Source organism: Desmodus rotundus, chromosome 6 (assembly GCF_022682495.2).
Source record: "Desmodus rotundus isolate HL8 chromosome 6, HLdesRot8A.1, whole genome shotgun sequence".
Lineage (NCBI taxonomy): Eukaryota > Metazoa > Chordata > Mammalia > Chiroptera > Phyllostomidae > Desmodus > Desmodus rotundus.
The window spans coordinates 66735642-66756241 of NC_071392.1; positions in this window are offsets into that span (position 1 = coordinate 66735642).

The following is a 20600-nucleotide window of genomic DNA, read 5'->3' on the forward strand; positions in this document are numbered from 1 at the left end:
ATAACAGCAAGTATACATTTTAAAATAGTTGTATGTTACTTGATCTAAATTATGTTTATGAAAATATAGATACTTACCAAAAGACAAGGCAAATAATCAAAACATTTAATATTCACAAGCATCTAGATATTATCAGTGAAAGAAATGGAGAGTATCACTAATACTTACAGAATAAAATCAAAGTAATACTTTTAAAAAGTGAACTGTCTTAGATACCCAGTAATATATAAATTAATATATCTGTGGGAGATAAACTCTCTTTTTGATATAACCATGTTTTATGATCTTCTCTTAAAAAAATTCCAGATTTTCCCAAACAGTTAAAATGTAGAAACATATTGTTTTTATTGTTCTGCCATGTAATTTTAAATTATTATCTAGTTAAATATTCTGTTTTCTATGGTAATCTATTCTCCAACAAAACACTAATATTTAAAAGCCTAAGAGAAAAAATCGTGTACTAAAACCACCTAATTTATAAATGAAAACATGTTGTCTATGGTTATGGGCATAATACACCACATGTGAGTTAACATGAAAAAAGTACTATATCTAGAAAAGTTTACTGTGAATTGTAAAAACAAAACTACCAATAAAATTATAGTGCATGGAATACATTTCAATTTAATTAGTAGAAAAACATCATGAAAAGTGGAACTGCAGATATTTCCACATGAATTAATACACTTGCAATGGAAACCTAATTTCTAAATAGCCTAAGTTTGAGGTTTTGAAGAAACTTTTCCATTATAAATATATAGCCTATATACTAAAAAATGAAGTGACTTTTTAAAACTGTGTGTGCAATAAAGAAATCTGGCAAATAAAATTTTTTGACTTTTTTTGAAAACAAATCACATATGGTCTTTTAGGTTACATGATACTAGATATGAACTTTTACTTTTAGGAATAATTTCTTTATCTTTAAATTCTTCATATTTAATTACATGATTATGTAAGTGTATTAAATCTCCAATACCTTGATATGTAGTGTGAGATCTTAGTTTCAAGAACATGTTCCTGTCACTGGGTCATTCATATATGTTCTTTATCTAGTCCCTTCCCCTTCTTTCCACCATTATCCTCCACCCCCCTCCCCCTCTGGTCACCTTCAGTCTGTTTCATGTTCCCATGCCTGTGGTTGTATTTTGTTTGTTAGTTTATTTTGTTCATAGATTCCACTTAGAGGTGAGACCAATGGTGTGCGAATTGACCTGGCTGGGGGGATGGGCAGTGAAGTGCAAAGGGGGAAACATTGGAACAACTAAGGTCATAAGGAACATGTATAAAGGACACATGGACAAAGCCAAAGGGGGGTAGGATTGAGGGTAGGAAGTGCGGATGGGTAGGGTGTGGGGGTAGAGGAGGGAAAATGGAGACAACTGTACTTGAACAACAATAAAAAAAAAGAAAAAGAAAGAAAAAACCACATTCCTGGAGGAGTGGTGAGATTTGATTGCTCAATGGCCTCGTGATCTGTGAATCTAGACAATTTCAGATGGACTGCATATTGTCATTTGGTTAAACTCCATTCAACTGCCCTTCTCCAGTGCAACTCCAGAAATACTCAGGATGTAAAGATGTTTTTAATAAGCCCTGGCTGATGTGGCTCAGTGGATTGAGTGCCTACTTGCAAACCAAAGGGTAACTGGATCAGTTCCCAGTCAGGGCACATGCCTGGGTTGTCAGCCAAGTTCCCCAAAGGGGTGGTCAAGAGGAAACCACACATTGATATTTCTTTCCCTCTCTTTCTCCCTCCCTTCCCCTCTGTCTAAAAATAAATAAATAAAATATTTTTTAAAATGTTCCTAATGAAATTCTTCCTTTTACTTTATCATTTATATTCAATTGTTATTCAGTATTCAAAATTATAATCTTGGGCTAAGATTTTATTATTATGTAAATATGCTATTTTAATCTAATTTTAATACATCATAATTTAGTATACAAAAGTTTTATGAAGCATCTCAAAATAGAGATGGGAATTATTATTTGAGGACTATGAATGTTAATATTATAAGAATAATATTCAAAATTAACCTTAGCTAGCTTTAACTGGTTTTGAAATCAGCTACTGTTAAATTTCTAGAAAATAGTTATCTACTAGTATAATTCATGATACATTCAGTACTCTAAGACTAAATACATGCAATAAAAAGCTTTTGAATCTTTTCAACAGCTGAATTTAGTCAACTGATTTTTTTCATGATGCATGATGAGAAATAATATTTTATATAAATTTGAGATTTTCAACAAGTATTTATACATAATGGAGATACTTGTGGTAAACACACAGTACAATATAGAGATTATGTATTGAAGACTTGTATACTTGAAACCTATATTATTTTATTAACCAATATCACCCCAATAAATTCAATTAATAATTTAAAAACACACAAACCCAAAATATCAAATGATGACAAAGATATATGTTACTTGAAATTCTCATTTACCACTAGCAGGAAAATAAATCAATATTACCACCTTGGAAAACTGTTTAGCAGTATGTACCGAATCCAAAAGTATGTATACCCTAAGACCTAGCAGTTCTACTTTTTGATGTGTATCCAACAGCAATGCATACCTATGTGCATTAAAAGACATGTACAAAAACAAAAATAACATCTTAAAGTTTATGAGAAGATTTCAGCTAAAAATGATATTAAATACCATTCACACAATAAAGTATAAATATGAAACACAACAATGCATCAGTAATGTTTTGGTATGTAATTTTAAAATTTATGTTTAACATGATCTGAAAAATCAATCAGTAGAAATTGCAGATGGTATTTTGGACATATTCAATCCACCATAAAGAACTTTTATCTTTGCAATACATCTATTTTTAAAAAATGTACCTTGGTTACAGTTCTCATCTAGTGATGCTTTTCAAAGCATCACTTTTTTGTGGCTTACTTTCTGGCATGAAACACTCATTTTCAGTAATAACTTCATGTCAAAAATGGAAGGAGGCATAGCTACACAATGGAAAAGTCAGTACTTCCTCAGATGCAACTTCCAGAACTTATCACCATGTCATATTTGCTTTCTGCCTCTAAGAAAGCATAGTATTTTTATTTCCAACTCAGCTGCTCATTTCTCAATTTCTACATTCCAGCGCAGCCAACCAACTTGACCCTGTCTACTGCTGCCAGCAGGGTTACATTGCCAGCAAATTTATTTTGGCAAATGTGGAAGTTTTACTCTTATCTGACTTGCTGATTTCAGTTACACATGGAAAAATAGCTTTGGAAATGTGATGCCAAATGCTCAGATGCCAGTAGTTAAGAATTCACTTGTACCTCCTTGTTACTGACAGATCACTTTGTCACCATGTAATTGGTTGTGTAGAAGCTGAAACACTAAGAGCAATCATGGATCATGGAAATTGTAGTCTTTTGATTTAGACCTATTAGGATTGTAAAATCAAGTGAAAAATAAAACTAACATGTACAACTTATACTTTCAGAAAAAGCCAAAATTGAGGCAAAATAATCTTTAAATCAGCAGTTGTTAATAATCATTATTAAAAATAAGATATGTTTATATAATACATTCTAGAAGACATGAGAGAATTTAGTGTTCATAGTTGGCCACTTTTACTCAAGTTTTTAGTTCATATATTTTTCAACTTCTACTGGCCAACAATTCAATTCCAACAATCAACTTAATATATAAAAGGAAATCTTATAATATTTCCAGTACAATAATTTCAGATAAATTGAGCTAGAATTAGATGACAAAGTGCTACCACCACAGTAATACAAAAGTTATTAAATGAAACCATCCTCCAAATTCCCTACTTTTTCTTAAATACAAAAACCAGAAAATAGTCATTTGTGTATTTCAGTTACTTATATGGCCTGTGTCTTTTTTAAAACTCTTCTATCTATAATTATTATAGGCAGAAATTTGAGTTATAATACTGATTGCCTCGCTCAAGGTATTCATAGTCTAGGCATTAGAATCTCATTTTCACTGTACTAAGTAGATAGAACTTGATTACATATACACAGATTAGTATTTAAGTACTTTGAAACGGATAGGATTTTTAATTTTTTTTTTAAATTTTGCCCTCAATTAACAAAGCATATAATCATCCATAACTATAAAAAGTAGTACCTATTATTTGAATATATAGGCATTTTTCAACAGAGAGTGTCTATGTTCCATTTGTCCAAGTGAAAAACACAGGAAGTAGAAATTCTAATTGTACCAACACAAAACCAAAGACGATAATGAAATAGATTTTCTTCACCTGGAATCATGATTGTGTTCCAAAAGTCTTCTTTGTACTGCACAAAAATTTATTGATTCAATATTTTTTGAATATTCACAAAGTATCAGACACTGCTAATGAAAAACAATTGAAGTCTGCTCCCTTCCCTCAAGAAACTGATGAAATAGTAGATAGGAAAATGCAATAGCACATTTCTATCTTTACATCAGTGTGCATGTGCAATATTTGGGCTTGAATGAGGGAAATGTATAAACCCAGCAAAACTGACTGTGTAGAGTGGGAAGTCTATGAAACCTGATACAAAGTTTAATTTTTAGTTATATATTGATGAATAATGCCAGGTGTATTCATATCAAATAGCTGCTAATAAGTGAAAATGTTAGTTATTTTCTTGGTAGAATTGTTACTGAGATGAACTGGGAGACATGGTCAAGGTTCAGATTATGGGGATTTATACACTATGCTAAGGAGTTTGAAATATTGCCTGTAAAAAAGTGAACCATTGAACAATTTTAAGTGGACAATGCTATAGTCAGATATTAATTTAAAAAAAGATGTCTGCAATGGCAGGTGAAATATGGGCATGTGGCTGTGAACTACTGCACTAAAGGGAGAAATAGCAGTTAAAAGACTAGAAAAGTATTGCCAGTATTCAGAACATGATGGTAAGAGTGACATCTAGTTCTTTGGCTTGGGCACCTGGGCAGATAGTTATTTTCACTGAGGTAATGAATCTTTAGGATAAATAAGTATGCAAGAAAAGACAATGAGTTTAAAGTAAATGTGAGATATCCCCCAAAGGCCAATAAATAGTTTATTAGCTTTTTTTATTGTTTACATCACCATTTATTCCCCCATACTGTCTTGTACCTCCACCCAAACCCTCCCCTCCTGCAATTACCACACTGTGGTTCTTGTCCATCAATAAACAATTTTGATGTAAGAATATTGAATTTAGAGAAAAGGCAGAGCTGGGATAAGAATAAAGTATCACGCCCTGGTGGGTTGGCTCAGTTGATTGGAGCGACATTTTGTACAGCAAAAGTGTTGAGGGTTTGATTCCCAGTTAGAGCACAAACTTGGCTTTTGGGTTCGTTTAACGGTTGGCCCATTCAGGTAGCCGGGAAGCTGATTGTCGTTACTCTCCCATGTCTATGCTTCTCTCTCCGTGTCTCTCTTTTTCTCTCTCTGTCTGTCTCTCTTTTTCTGTCTGCCTTCCTCTCCCTTCCTCTTTCTCTGAAATCAATAAACATATCTGCAGGTGATGATTTCAAAAGAATAATTAGGCATCATAATGACAAGTCAACATTTGAATTGACATGCTGACACATATATATTAGGAGCTATTACATATTATATTTTAATATAACATATAAATACATAATATATTATTAAGATAACAAAAATGAGAATAAAATGGAGGAATCTATGGGGAACACTAAAATTTAAATTATGATCAAAGGATACGATTTCTCAAAAGAAAGTAAAAAATGCTCAGGAATATTAAAGAAGATAAAAAAGCTAAAAGAAAAATATCATGAAAGTTAAAGAAGTTTCAAAAAAAGCTTTAGTCACTAATTTGAAAATTTGCAGAGAATATAATTAATGTGACCACTGAACATGTTAGTTATTTTTAACAAGAGGCTGTTAAAATCATTTGCAATTCCAATGTACTGGGAGGCCAAACACAAATGCAATTGAAGAACTAATTGTGGCTAAGTAATTAAAAACACAAGGATAGTCTATTCTATCAATTGACTTGTTTGTGAATGGAGGCTAAGGGTATTAGTTAAGTGGAAATTAGTGTAAGAAAATGGTACTTTTATAATAAAAATATCTGAATGTTTTAGGGATGCAGCAAAGAGTACTTTGAAAGAAAAAATCTGCATTTGATTAAAAATAGCAAATGGGCAAATTGTTATTTCGTGAAGGGAATATGGATGATGGGCAACAAACAGCACAGTGGTAGGGCATCACTCTATTTGCCTTACGTTAAAAAAAAAAAAAAAAAAAAAAAAAGCCTTTCCCTGAGATCATGAAAAGAGGTAGGATGAATAGTGATATTGGAGGGGGGTGATGAAATTCATCACTAATTTCTAATTCACTGGCAAAATTCATTATATGTTCTATTAAGAGAAAGGATAATAGGGTGAAATAAAATATTTAAGAATAGTGGCCAAACTTTAAAGAGTCCTGTGGAAAATTGGAAAGGGTGTTGACCATGGCCATGTAAAATATTTCCTGTATGAATCTGGAGATCCAACTCTTTATATGGACCTTGATATTTTTTATAAGCCATTATTTCTTATATTTGTGTGGTCTTCTCATATAGGTCTCACCAGACATGAGTGCTGGAACAGAGACGGCATGTGATTAGTGCTTGTGTGAACAGAAGAGGGAAAAAGATAATTAAATGTCAATGTTCCCTATGCCTTTAAATGAGTAGTGGAAAAAATGTGTTCTGTGATCTCCTCTGGACAGGTAAGAAAAAAATCAAGATAAGATGATACTACAAGTAGCCAGTAGATTAGAAAATAGGGTTATTATTAAGTTAAGATAATAAAATGTTTGACAGAGAGAAGCTTATCTGGTTCAGGCAAATATTAAGGTATTGTGATTTATAATTTTGAAATTAGTATAACTTCAACTATGGCCAACGTTCAAAATGAGGTATTAGAACTGAGATCCAGAATTAGAGTAGAAATTAAGAGCCTCAGAAGGTAAAATTGGTAAATCACCAATCATAATTTTTGTCTTTTACTTTATATAATTAACATGGTTGTTGAATTTGCTTTAAACGATGTTTGTGGTAGAATTGTAGATACTAACTTTGGGACACATGCAAAAATTTTCAATAAAAAGATGGATAATGCATGAACAGATGTTAGATGATAAAAGCTCCTTGCCAAAAACAAAAGAAAAAAGAACACCCAACACAGAAGTAAAGTGGAAGATCAAAGAAGTCATTAGAATCAGCTTGCCTTGGCTTTAAAACCTTACCTCCAGCACTTGTAAACAATAACATCTTGAAGAAATGATAAGCTCTGCTTCAAAAATGTATTTTAATCCATCTGCAAACTCAAATTTCTATGCAAGCAAAATTACATTTTTTACATAAAGTACATAAAAAGATAATGACAAGGACAGATAAACTCTCAAATTATAAAATTTGTTCTGATATTCATTTTTATATAATAGTATGAATGTATATAAACATCATGAATATATATATAAAATCTGTTAATAACAATATTCTTTCTTGTGAGATTGCATGCAATGATATTCACAACTCTAAATAACTAATAAAAATATTGTGCATGACTAAAACATTTTGCCTCATCTCATCCTTGTTAGGACATTTTACTCTTAACATTTAAGTCCTCCTATTATTCCAAAGAAAACACTTTATTGATTTCCTCAAATTTTAAATACAAAGTTGAAAAGGATTTCTGCTTCTAATTTTGAGTTAATTTTTGGAGTAAGACTAACATAACCACTGAAAACAAATTTTAAAAAGTTGAAGGAAAGAAAGCAAAAATGTAAAACCAGAATCAATAAAATAAAATTTAATGTAATTATACATCATAGAAAATAATCAAAATCAGGAATTTGTTAATCTGGTTCATCAAATGTAAACATTAGTCACAATTTAATACATTAAAAAATTAAAAAATTAAGTGTGCATCTAATCTGATGCAAAACAAATCTTGGATAAAAGGCAATGCCCAATAATAATAATAATTCCATAAAATAATAATAGAGTTTCATTAATTGATAAATACTATAAAAATATAGCAGCATTACTCCCAATTTTAAATATTTCTATATTTGCTGTTATAATTGGGCATAACATAAATGACAACAATCTTCTATTCATCAATAGTCTGGTTATTCTAGTGAGTCCAATAATGAGAAAAAATACAAATATTATTAATTTATAGACAACATGGTCATAAATTTAGACTAGAATATCAATATAATCTAGAAAATGAACTTTTATTACTAATATGTTAATATAGAAAATTCACTGAATATGAAGAAATAGACAAAAAGTAGTTTTCTATGTATACACACAACATTATTAGAATATACAAATGCACATTTTAGATATCATGTATCAGGGGCATATCATCTACCTTTGCCTAGATAGAGAGTGGTTTCATATCACTTAAACACCTAATAAATATCTGGAGATACCTTCTTCCTAAGGAAACATCGCTCTATTTGTTCTTCGCCTTGCTTGTTTAACTATAAAGGACTTCATTCAAATAACATTTTCCTATCGTGACCGTTTGTGGTACTGTGTTATTAGTTACATAGACAAGAATAGGAAGAATTTTGAATGATCACAAATCTTCACATTAAAAAAAGGGAAAAAAAGACAAGCTGCCTGGTATTAGAAATATATTTACTGTCCTGTTCTTTAACATCATCTGAGAGGCAGCCCAGCCTAATTAATAGACACCCATGATTCACACTTACTACTAACATTTTCTATTTGCTATTTATTTGCTATTTATAATAATATTTATTTTATTTTTAAATGTTTTATTGTTTATGCTATTACAGTTGTCCCAATTTTCCCCTTACTCCCTCTGCCAGGCCTTCCCCCTACTTACATAGTCAGTGCACTCACCTTTGTCCATGTCCATTTGTCCTTCATATGTTCTTTGACTAATTCCTTGAGTTTCTTTCAAAGAGTCCCCACTACTCTCCTTCCCTCTTACAACTGTCAAGATTATTCCATGGTGCTATATTTCTGGTTCTATTTTGCTAATTAGTTTGTTTTGTTCTTTAGATTCCTCTTATAAGTGGGATCTTACAGTATTTGTCTTTCACCGGCTGTCTTATTCCACTTAGAGTAATAGTCTCCAGTTCCAACCATGCTGTTGCTAAAGGGAGGAATTCCTTCTTTTTTCTTTCTGCTGTGTAGTATTCCATTGTATAAATGTTCGATGGTTTTTTAATCCATTCATCTATTGATGGGCACTTACGCTGTTTCCATCACTTGGCTAATGTAAATAACTCTGCTATTAACGCAGAGATGCATAAATTCTTTTGAATCGGTGTTTTGGGATTCTTAAGGTATATTCCCAGCAGTGGAATCACTGGGTCTAAAGGTAGTTTCATTTTTTTAATTTTGAAAAAATTCCACACTGTTTTCCACAGTGGCTACACCTGTCTACATTCCCATAGACAATATACTAGAGTTCCCTTTACTTCACATCCTCGCCAGCACTTGTTGTTCATTAATTATTAATATAGCCATTTTCAGAGGTCTGAGGCAATATCTCATTGTGGTTTTAATTTGCATCTCTCTGATGGCTAGTAATGTTGAACATTTTTTCATATGTCTGTGGGCCATCTGTCTGTCTTCCTTAGAGAAGTGTTTATTCAGGGCCTTTGCCCATATTTTAATTGGGTTGTTTGTCTTCCTGGTGTTGAGTTCAATGATTTCTTTATGTATTTTGGAGATTAAACCCTTGTCCAATGTATCATTGAGATATATGTTCTCCCATTCAGTTGGTTCCCTTTTCATTTAGATGATGTTTTTTTTAAGCCTTGCAGAAGCTTAATTTGATGTAAGCCCATTTGTTTATTTTTTCCTTAATTTCCCTTGACTTCGGAAATATATCAGCAAAAATATTGCTATGTAGTATATCTGAAATTTCACTGCCTATGTTTTCCACTAGGATTTTTATGATATTAAGACTTATAATTAAGTATTTTATCCATTTTGAATTTATTCTGGAGTATGGTGTAAGTTGGTGGTATAGTTTCATTTTTTTGCATGCTCCAGTCTAACTCTTCCAATATAATTTACTGAAGAGGTTGTTTTTACTCCATTGTATGCTCATGCCCCCTTTGTCAAATATTAATTGAGCATAAAGATATGGGTTTATTTCTGGGCTCTCTATTCTGTTTAATTGATCTATGTGTCTGTTCTTATACCAGTACCAGGTTGATTTGATTATGGTGGCCTTTTAGTATAGTTTGACATCAGGTATTGTGATCCCTCCATCTTTGTTCTTCTTTCTCAAGATTGGTGACTCTATTTGGAGTCTTTTTGGTTCCATATAAATTTTTGGAATATTTATTCTAGATCTGTGATACATGCCATTGGTATTTTAATAGGAATTGCATTAAATTTATAGATTTCTTTGGGTCCTATGGACATTTTAATTATGTTAATTATTTCAATCTATCACCATGGTATATGCTTCCATTTATTTGCATCTTCCTCAATTTCTTTCTTCAGCATTCTATAGTTTTCCAATTACAGGTATTTTACCTCCTTGGTTAAATTTATTCCTAGATACTTTATTTTTTTGTTCCCATAATAAATGGAAGTTTTTCATAGTTTCTCTTTCTGATAGCTCATTGTTGGTGTACAAAAATGCCATCGGTTTCTGCATAGTGACTTTGTATCCTGCTACTTTGCTGAATTCACTTATTAGGTCCAGTAGAATTTTGGTGGAGCCTATAGGGTTTTCTATGTACACTATCATGTCATCTGCAGATAATGACAGTTTTACTTCTTCCTTTCCAATGGATCATTGTAGCTAGATCTTCCAGTACTCTGTTGAATAAGAGTGATGAAAGCAGACACCCTTGTCTTGTTCTTGATCTTAAGGGAAACACTCTTAGTTTTTGCTCCTTGAGTATGATGTTAGCTGTAGGTTTTTCATATATGATCTTTATTTCATTGAGGTATACTCCCTCTACTCCCACTTTGATGAATGTTTTCATTGTAAATTGGTACTGGATTTTATCAAATGCTTTTTCTGTATTCATTAACATGATCATATGATTTTTGGTTTTCATTTTGTTTATGTAATGTATCATGTTTATTGATTTTCAAATATTGTACCACCCTTGCATCCCCGGAATAAATTACATATTTATGATCTTGTTGCTGACATTTTTATATGTGGTGGGAAATAAGTGAAAAACTATAATTGCAATATTCTCACTATTTGCTATTGTTTTGTGTTGATATTCAATTATAGTAGTGTTTTAAAATGTAAATGAAGAATAAATTACAATATAAAAAGTTAAATAAATGTCACAGTAGAAATTTTTTTTGACTTGCAATTCTCATTCTGCTGTGTGCTTTCTCATTTATAAAAGTCTCATTTATTTTTCTTATTTATAAAATGGAGAAAAGGTAACAATAACAATGCACAGGTTCATTTGCTAAAGTTTTCATGTTTGTAAAAAGTGTTTTGTGCAGTAACTAGCATATTTAAAGAAAACGGTAGGTAAAAAGAAAAAATCATATTAAGAGTATGTGTAAAAGTGGTAGTCATCGTTATGAAGACCCTTGATTTTCTTATACCATTAGATAACATTGACAATTAAGATCCCTCAGTCTAACTCAAAAACTGATTCAGTAAATTTAGCTGTTAAAAAAAGAGAAACTATGCTTTCAGATCCATTTTAATAGAATTTTTGTGTATTGCCTTGTTTTCCTTTTAGTTTATTTTCATTATTTAATAATGTGTCTTAATAAAATGATATTTAGTTTTATATAGCCCCATTTATTAATTTTTTTCCTTTACAGTATTTTTTGTGTCCTAATAAATAATATTTACATAATATAGCATCATCTTGGTAGATGAAGCACCTAGATTTTCTTCTACATATATATGCCTATCCAAAATGGGCAGACATACTACCAGGTTTACTTCTAGTAGATTTTATGTTTAAATCCATTTAGTATGGAATATAAGGCAGGAACTCATGATTTACTTGTAGTGAATATTTAATAGAGCATTTTTATTTAAAAGACTTTAATATCCCCATTGTACCCCAATGTCTGCTTTGCTATAAAGTCATTAAGTTCTGTTTGTCTATTTTCTGCTCTTTGTCAATAGTACACTATCATAATCTCTCTAACCTTACAAAAAGTCAGCTAGTATAAGTCCTTTGGCTTGGTTCCTCTTCAGGATTATCTTGGCTATTCTTGTGCTTTGACTTTATATATATATTTTAAGATCATTGTTTGGAAATTTAAAAAGTAAAAATAAAAGTCTCCATGATTCTTAATAGGATTTTATTGAATCTATGGTAAGTTTTGGGGCAGTTGACATCTTAATAATACTGAAGTTTTCATTAGATGATATGGTGTAAACCTTCATCTATTCAAATATTTTAATTGTTCTTAATATTGTATAAATTTCTACAGAGAGGACTTGCATATTTTATATTAATTTTGCATACTGTATCACCCAATCTTATTCTCAAACTCAAGTGGAGTCTCTTTTTTTCCCCATTCTTGGACTATATCAAAGAGATCTCTGACATTTTTTCCCATTGGTTTTGAGATATTATAAAAAAAATTTTTGGATATTAGAAATTTAGGATCATTTAAATCAAGTCTGTCAACTATTTAAAAATATTTCTTTTACAGCTTCAATTCCAGACTAACACTTGATTTCAAAGACCTCCAGTAGAGAAGAAAGGCTCCTTTTTTCTTTTACTATCCTCCCAGTCCAGTTTTACTTCCAAACGTTCTACTGCTTGTAACACTTTTACTCTCGAGGAGCAAGGAAGGGGAAAGGGAATCAGATGGAAAAGTCAATGTCTTACCATGGCAGGTGAAAAAATATTATGATTTTTAGTAACCTTGGGGATGGTGATACCCATATGCTGCCTTTCTTATTACCATGAGTCCTTCCAGTAGGCCTGCCTCCATTTCATGTCCACCCTCCAACTGATAGACCCTCTTCTCTACATTATTCCTTAATGTACACATCACACTCTTTACTTGAAGATTTGCAACACTAATGTGACTCTTGACCATGTTAAGACCATCTATAATTTTAGATGCTCCTACTCCATCAGCCAGCCCTGTTAGATAAGGTACTTTCCAGAGAACTTGAGTTTAGCCATATTCTTCATTGTGCATATGGTTCACCCACAACACCAATACCTGAAAAAGCAAGCCATACTCATTCATGTGCTCATTTCATTCATGCCATTGATAGTTAATCAGGCCAACACATCACTTCTGAATTCTCCAGAAGAGAGTCAGACAACAGTCTCTAACCCTCTCAAATTATAAGGACATATGTCATTATATGTTGATAATTCTCTGTGCATCACTCAAGGAGCATTGAAATTATATAAAAGTTTCTGAAGCTTACCAAACATTTATCCAGGGGTCATATGTGGGCTTTCCTCCTTGGGAATCATCACTCCTAATATTTCAAAGTGTGTTCTTGATGCGATCTCACTTAGCTTGGAGGTAGAGCTAGGTGCAGGGACAGAAAAAGAAAGCAAAATGCTTAGCATTCTCTATTCATGCAAATTAATGAAAAATGCCTCCTTTTTTTAAAAGTATATTTTATTGATTAAGCTATTACAATTGTCCCATTTCTTTCTCCCCTTTATTCTTCTCTGCACTGCACCCTCCCCTCCCACCAGCACTCCCCCCTTTGGTTCATATCCACAGGTCATACATATAAGTTCTTGGACTTCTCCATTTTCCTATACTATGCTTAACCTCCCCTTGTCTAACTTGTACCTACCATTTATGTTTCATATCTCTGTGCATTTTCCTCCATTCTCTCCCCTCCTCCTCCCTGCTGATCATTCTCTATGTGATCTCCATTTCTGTGATTCTCTTCCTGTTATAGTTGTTTGCTTAGTTTCATTTTGCTTTTTATTTTTTTTTAAGTTTAGTTGTTGATAGTTGTGCTTGCTGTGAATTTACTCTTCCTATTTTTATTCCTATTTTTTATCATTGTTTTTTAGATAAGTCCCTTTAACATTTCATATAATAAGGGCTTGGTGATGAAGAACTTCATTAACTTGACCTTATGGGAAGCACTTTGTCTGCTCTTCCATTCTAAATGATAGCTTTGCTGGATACAACAATCTTGGATGTAGGTCCTTGCCTTTCACAACTTTGAATACTTCTTTCCAGCCTCTTCCTGCCTGCAAGGTTTCTTTTGAGAAGTCAGCGGATAGACTTCTGGGAACTCCTTTGTAGGTAACTGTCTCCTTTTCTCTTGCTGCTTTTAAGATTCTCTCCCCTTTAATCTTAGGTAATGTAATTATGACATGCCTTGGTATGTGCTTTCTTGGGTTTAACTTCTTTGGTACTTTCTAAGCTTCCTGGACTTCCTGGAAGTCTGTTCCTTTTGCCAGATTAGGGAAGTTTCCCTTCATTATTTTTTCAAATAAGTTTTCAATTTCTTGCTCTTCTTCTTCTCCTTCTGGCACTCCTGTGATTTGGACATTGGAACGTTTAAAGTTGTTCCAGAGGTTCCTAAGCCACTCCCCATTTTTTTGAATTCTTGTTTCTTCATTCTGTTCTGGTTGAATGTATACTTCTTCCTTCTGCTCCAGATCGTTGATTTGAGTCCCGGTTTCTTTCCTTTCAGTGTTGGTTCCCTGTATATGTTCCTTTATTTCACTTTGTATAGCTTTCACTTTTTCCTCCATTTTGGGAGCATACTCAACCATTTCTGTGAGCATTCTGATTATCAGTGTTTTGAACTCTGCATCTGATTGGTTGACTATCTTTTCATTGCTTAGTATTTCTTTTTCTGTAGTTTTTATCTGTTCTTTCATTTGGGTCATGTTTCTTTGCCTCCGCAAACCTGTTACATAGTAAGGGGCAGAGCCTTAGGTATTCCCCAGGGTGGGTAACCCATGTCAGCTGCCTTATGGTGCTGTATGTGGAGGAGAGGTCTGAGAAGGAACAATGCTGCTTGTTTGGATCTTGGCCAGGTTTCAGTCACTTCCCTTGCTGCCCACAAGCAAATTGGGCCCTTCTGGTGCTGATTCCCAGTTGGGTGGGTTTGTGTATATTCTAAAACCCTGTGGATCTCTCCTACAACCTCTCCTGTGAAGCTGGGGGTTTCTCCCACCACCACAACCTGCACAGGTTTTTTCAGTCACAGGCTTTCTTTTGAGGCTTTCTTTTCCTGTGCTGAAATCCTGGGTTGCATGGTCTGTCTCACTCCCCAGTTGTTCCTCCAGGTTTATTCACACACATTGTGGGACCTCCAGCCACTGCCTCTCCCACCAGGACAGCCTTGCTGCAGGTCCTCTCCACCCTGGCTGCCTGTTTCTGCCCCTCCTACTAGTCTGGATGAGTGTTTCTCCTTTAAGTCCTTGGTTGTTGGATTTTAATACAGTTCGATTTTCTGGAAGTTCTGGTTGCTTTTTGTTTTTAAATTTGTCATTCTCCTTTTTTTGGTTGTTCGAGGAGGCAAAGTGTATCTATCTACCTATGCCTCCATCCTGGCTGGAAGTCGAAAAAGGCTCCTAATAGCACTTTATTCTTCTCTCATATGCACTAGATTTGGGTGATGATTGATTAACCATTCTGTATACCTTTTAAACAAATCTTGCATAAGTGTGAATAGCTACTTAATGTTAGATAAAACACAAAAATTACTACATTATATTATGTTGTATAGTAAAATTCCTGGCACACATTAAATATTCAATAAATGTAGATGCAATAATAATATTGTTAGCACTTGGAGCTGAAAAATTAATGAAATGTATTAAAATATTAAATTTAAATTAGGCTACCTGATTTCTACTAATAGATCTAGATCTTTGATCTTCATCAAGTTAGTTAACTTCTACTTGTTTTATTTATGATATTAGTACACACATACCACATATAACTTGTGTAGTAGCTCTGAGGTTCCTTTCACTTGTAATGACTTCTAATTCTACACACCATTAAATCAGTATGCAATAATTATTGAGTTTAATTAACTATATGTACTCAACAAATATATAAAAAAAGAACTTTATTTTGGCTTTCATCATCCCAAAAGAGGATATAATCACCACAGATGAATGCAGATTCAAATCCCATACAGACAATAAGAGGAATCACAAATATATTCATTCATCTCCTTTGGGTCTAGATGTGTTGGGCATAGAAACCCCACTTAGATACACACCAAGCAACTTTGATCACTTTCAAAGTCTAGAATGTTTTTTTCCAAGGTCTTGGTACTGCTATTCAAGATACCACATTTAGAGGGGAGTAACAAATTAGGAATTAAGAAAAAAAATAAAAGAAAGAAAAACAGAAACCTAAAATAAAATAAGCCACATTTTCATTTCTGTCTTAAATTAAAGGGGTTTTGTACATCTTCCAGTGTTTCATAAGCATTAAAGAATAGTTGGGTTTCTATAGCTTTTGAAGTCAGAAGTAAAGCTGAAAGCAGAAATCCATTAACTTAAACCCCTAGCATTTCTGAAAAGCAACACAACTAGTGTTTCCCTGCAATGGATGATCAAATGGAGCAAACTGTTGAATCTATTAAACACATAGGCCTGAACTATACATAACTGCATATTTACTCTACTGAGTGTGTCAGCTATTAAGTTTATAGATCTTTTCCTTTTGATATAAAATAAAATGAAAATTACATATCTCCTTCATATGATTCAATGTAATTTCTGAAAGTAGTTTGTCTTCTTATTGTGCACATAAAATTAGGACATTACCAATAAGTACAATCAGACTTTCTTTAATGTAAGATGAAACATGTTCCAAAAGTAGAACAATAATTAAAATAAATCCCCAAGAAATAAGGCATCCATGTCCACCTCTTTAAGAAATGTGCAACTGTTCATACCATAAAAGAAAAAAAACACATCTCCAATCTATTTATATGTTCTGTTCAAAAGTAAGTTTATACAAGTAAAAATCAGACTTGCTATACTGCTTAACAAAATTATCTCAAACCAAAAATGAAAATACCATGAGGCACACTTCTTATTAAAATTCAATATAAAATTCCAGACCAGTTATTTTTATTCCAAGTGCCATAATGCCATCATAGGAATTGAATTTAAAATGCACTTTTAACAATTTTTTTCAAGAAGTCTTGTCTTTGTCATATCCTTGAAGGAGGAGGCCCTGTGAGTGACCTCATTATTCAGACTTAAATTTAGCAAAGGAGGAACTGACAGAGTGAAAAAGGCCATGGGCAGAGGTGGCAGCTGTGGAAAGCAGAGCCTTTTGGAAAGAATAGACTTTGTCATCTCTGTGAAAAGCTCAAATTTAAAAGCCATAGCTGAAACTTGAAGTATTCCAAGGTTTTTGTATATTTTGTACTGAACTGACAGTGTCCACAATCTTCCCTTTTTCTTTCCTTGAAAGCCTGCTTATTAAAAATGTTTCCAACTTAGACTTACTGATCACAATGAAATGAGAGTAATTTGTTAAAGCAGTTGAAGACACATTTTTTAAATAAAAGCTTATTTATGTCACTACTATACTTTTTAAAAAAGTTTATTAATGCATTAAAGTTTGATAAATGATAATGGAAAATACAAAATAAAAATGTAATAAAAATAGCACATCATATGCAAAACATCCACATGACAAGAAGAAAGTAATATATTACTTTGATTTTCTTAACAATCCAAACAGATATGGTGTCTCCATATTTAAGCACTTTAATTTTTTATTTTATGCATTATAAAACTATTCATGGAAGACTGTAATACCACATATTTTATTAATTTTAAAACTGATTACTCAAGAGAATTTCATGTTTCACTAAAATTTTGCCAGAAAAAGACCACAGCTAGGAACTTTTTACATTTTTTATGCAATCTAATAGACATCTTTATCTTCTTATAAGGACTTACTCATCAAGAAAACAAAATTAAATGTTTACAGCTGTATGTCTGCACACAAACTACTTATTCAGCTGCATTAAATTTAAAAACATTTCCTTTTGAAGTTTGCATTGACACTGATAACCAGTTATATCTAAGAAGTTTAGGTGGATAATGGATTTGTGAAGTCTGTCCAGAGGTATCCAGCCATGTAATATGAAAAATAGAGACACTTATTGAAGAAGATACAAAATAAAGAAATGCTGTACATAAGACAAAGATGCCTAAGTACCCTTCAAAGTAGGCACCTTAGGACTTCACACCATTCTCCCAATCTCCATCATCTGCCTCTCCACATTTTCCTGAATCTCATTGATGATCTGAAGTCTTTTCCCTTTCAAAGGTGATTTTAGTTTTGGGAAAAGCCAGAAATCTCGGGGTGCCAAATCTGGGCTGTAGGGACACTGATTCACCTGAGTGATTTGATGTTTTGCCAAAATCCTCTGCACAAGACATGTTGCATGAGTGGGCACATCGTCATGATGAAGCTGCCATCCACCAGTTGCCCATAGCTGCAACTGTTTTTGTCATATTGCATCTTTCAAACTATGCAAAAACACTGAGGTAGTACTCTTTATTAATTGTTTGGCTTGGAGGGGTGTGTTATTAATGGACAATGCCTTTCTAATCAAAAAAATAGTTAATATGGTCTTGATCTTGCTGTGACTTTGCTACACCTTCGCCACACCTTCTCAGCCGTAAAGAACCAGGTGACTTCCACTGGGACAACTGGCCGTTTTCTGAATCATAGTTGCATACCCATGAGTCATCTCCAGTTATGACCTTCTTGAGGAAATCTGGTTCATTGGTAGTAATTTGAATTAAGTCATTAGGAATTATAGCATGATGTTGCATCTGCTCTGGTAGCAGAAGCTGAGAAACAAATTTTGCCAAGACACATTTCATGCCAAGATCCTGCATCAAAATCTCAGACACAGTAGTTTTTGGGATCCCCAGATCAGCTTCTAGTTCTCTCACTGTCAGTGACTGATCTTTGTTGATTGAAGCCTGTACACGTTCAATATTCTCAGGTGTTCTGCTTGTGGCAGGCTTTTCAGAATGTGGATCACTTTCAACAGATTCTCAACTATCTTTGATGTGTTTGTGCCACACTTTTATTTCCGCTACACTCATTGCATTAACCCAAAAAGCCTTTTGAATCATTTGATGCAGATTTGTTGCTCAACTTGGTCAGTAATTTTGAATGTAATGGCCACACAGTCCACATGGTCACTCAACAGCATCCACTGCCCCCATTGACTAGTACAGTGAAGTCATCATTGTTCACACATGCACATCCCAGTCCACTCTCCTTGGCTGCCAGGTTATATCGATGTCTCACAATCCATTCACTTAAAAATATATATATTTATTTATTTATTTTTAGGGAGAGGGGAAGGGAGGGAAAGAGGGAGGGAAAGAAACATCAATGTGTGGTTACCTCTCATGTGCTCTCAACTGGGGACCTGGCCCGCAACCCAGGCATGTGCCCTGACTGGGAATCGCTCCAGTGACTCTTTGGTTTGCAGGTTGGCACTCAGTCCACTGAGCCACACCAGTCAGGGCTATTCTTGTTATATTAATAATGGCTGGACTTTTGGGGGGACAGACCTCTGTACATTAGAGTTTTATAATATAAATTGTGGTATGTATATTTAATGCAAAGAGCTGCAGATTTCTGGAAATTAAGTATTTGTGCATCACATTTTTATTATAGTTAATTGTAGTTTACTATTAGTTAACACATAACTATAATTATCAGAATGCTTGTATCTAGCAAGGGGTTCCTGAGTGTTTTTCCAATAGTCATGCATTTTAAATTGTTTTCTCCACTATAAATGGGAATAAAAGGAAAAGAAAGTCAACATAAAGAGTGGTGATGCATATTTGAAACTCTGTTTACTTGAAGATGTTTATGAAATAGTTAAATAAAAATGCTCAAATATAATAGCCATCAGTAATGTTGTATTGTGTGAAAACCATGTAACAAAGAAAATTTAGATTTTTTGAATTGGAAAGTCTATTTTAGTTTACTGGTAATCCCACAGCAGTCTGTTCCCTTGCTGGTAATAAAATCATTGGCTCATAAAAACACAAATCAAAGAGACAATATTGAAAATTAACTTAGAGTGAAAAATTAGAGAACAATATAGGATAACATCCACTCTTATTAATTATATGCAGCTCTTGGCATTTGCAGGTATTTTTAAAAACAAAATTATTTAAATCCAATATTGCATAAATCTTTGCAATTTTGAATAACAATATATAGATTAAAACCTGTTAAAATTACACAGCATTCTGCAGATATGGAATCTGAGAATTCTTTGAAAGTGATATTATAAGTCTAAATGCAAAGAATTGACTACCACAAAATAGGTTCCTTGCACTATCCTCAAAGAAAATCAATGAAAACCAATAAAAATAAATTTATCTAGCTAAGACTCTTATTAGTTCCAAGTTGAAGATGGGAAAATAAATTACCACCAACACACTGGGATTACAAAAATTAAAAGGGCATAAATGACTTCTAGAATGACCGAACAAGGAGTTTAACAAATTGTCTCTCAAAAGAGTAAGGATAGAACTATGCAGAATTGTCCAAACAATTGTTTAAATACTCTGGAAACTGACAAAAGTCACATAACAAATGATTTACTCAATATGTACTGATTCACAATAA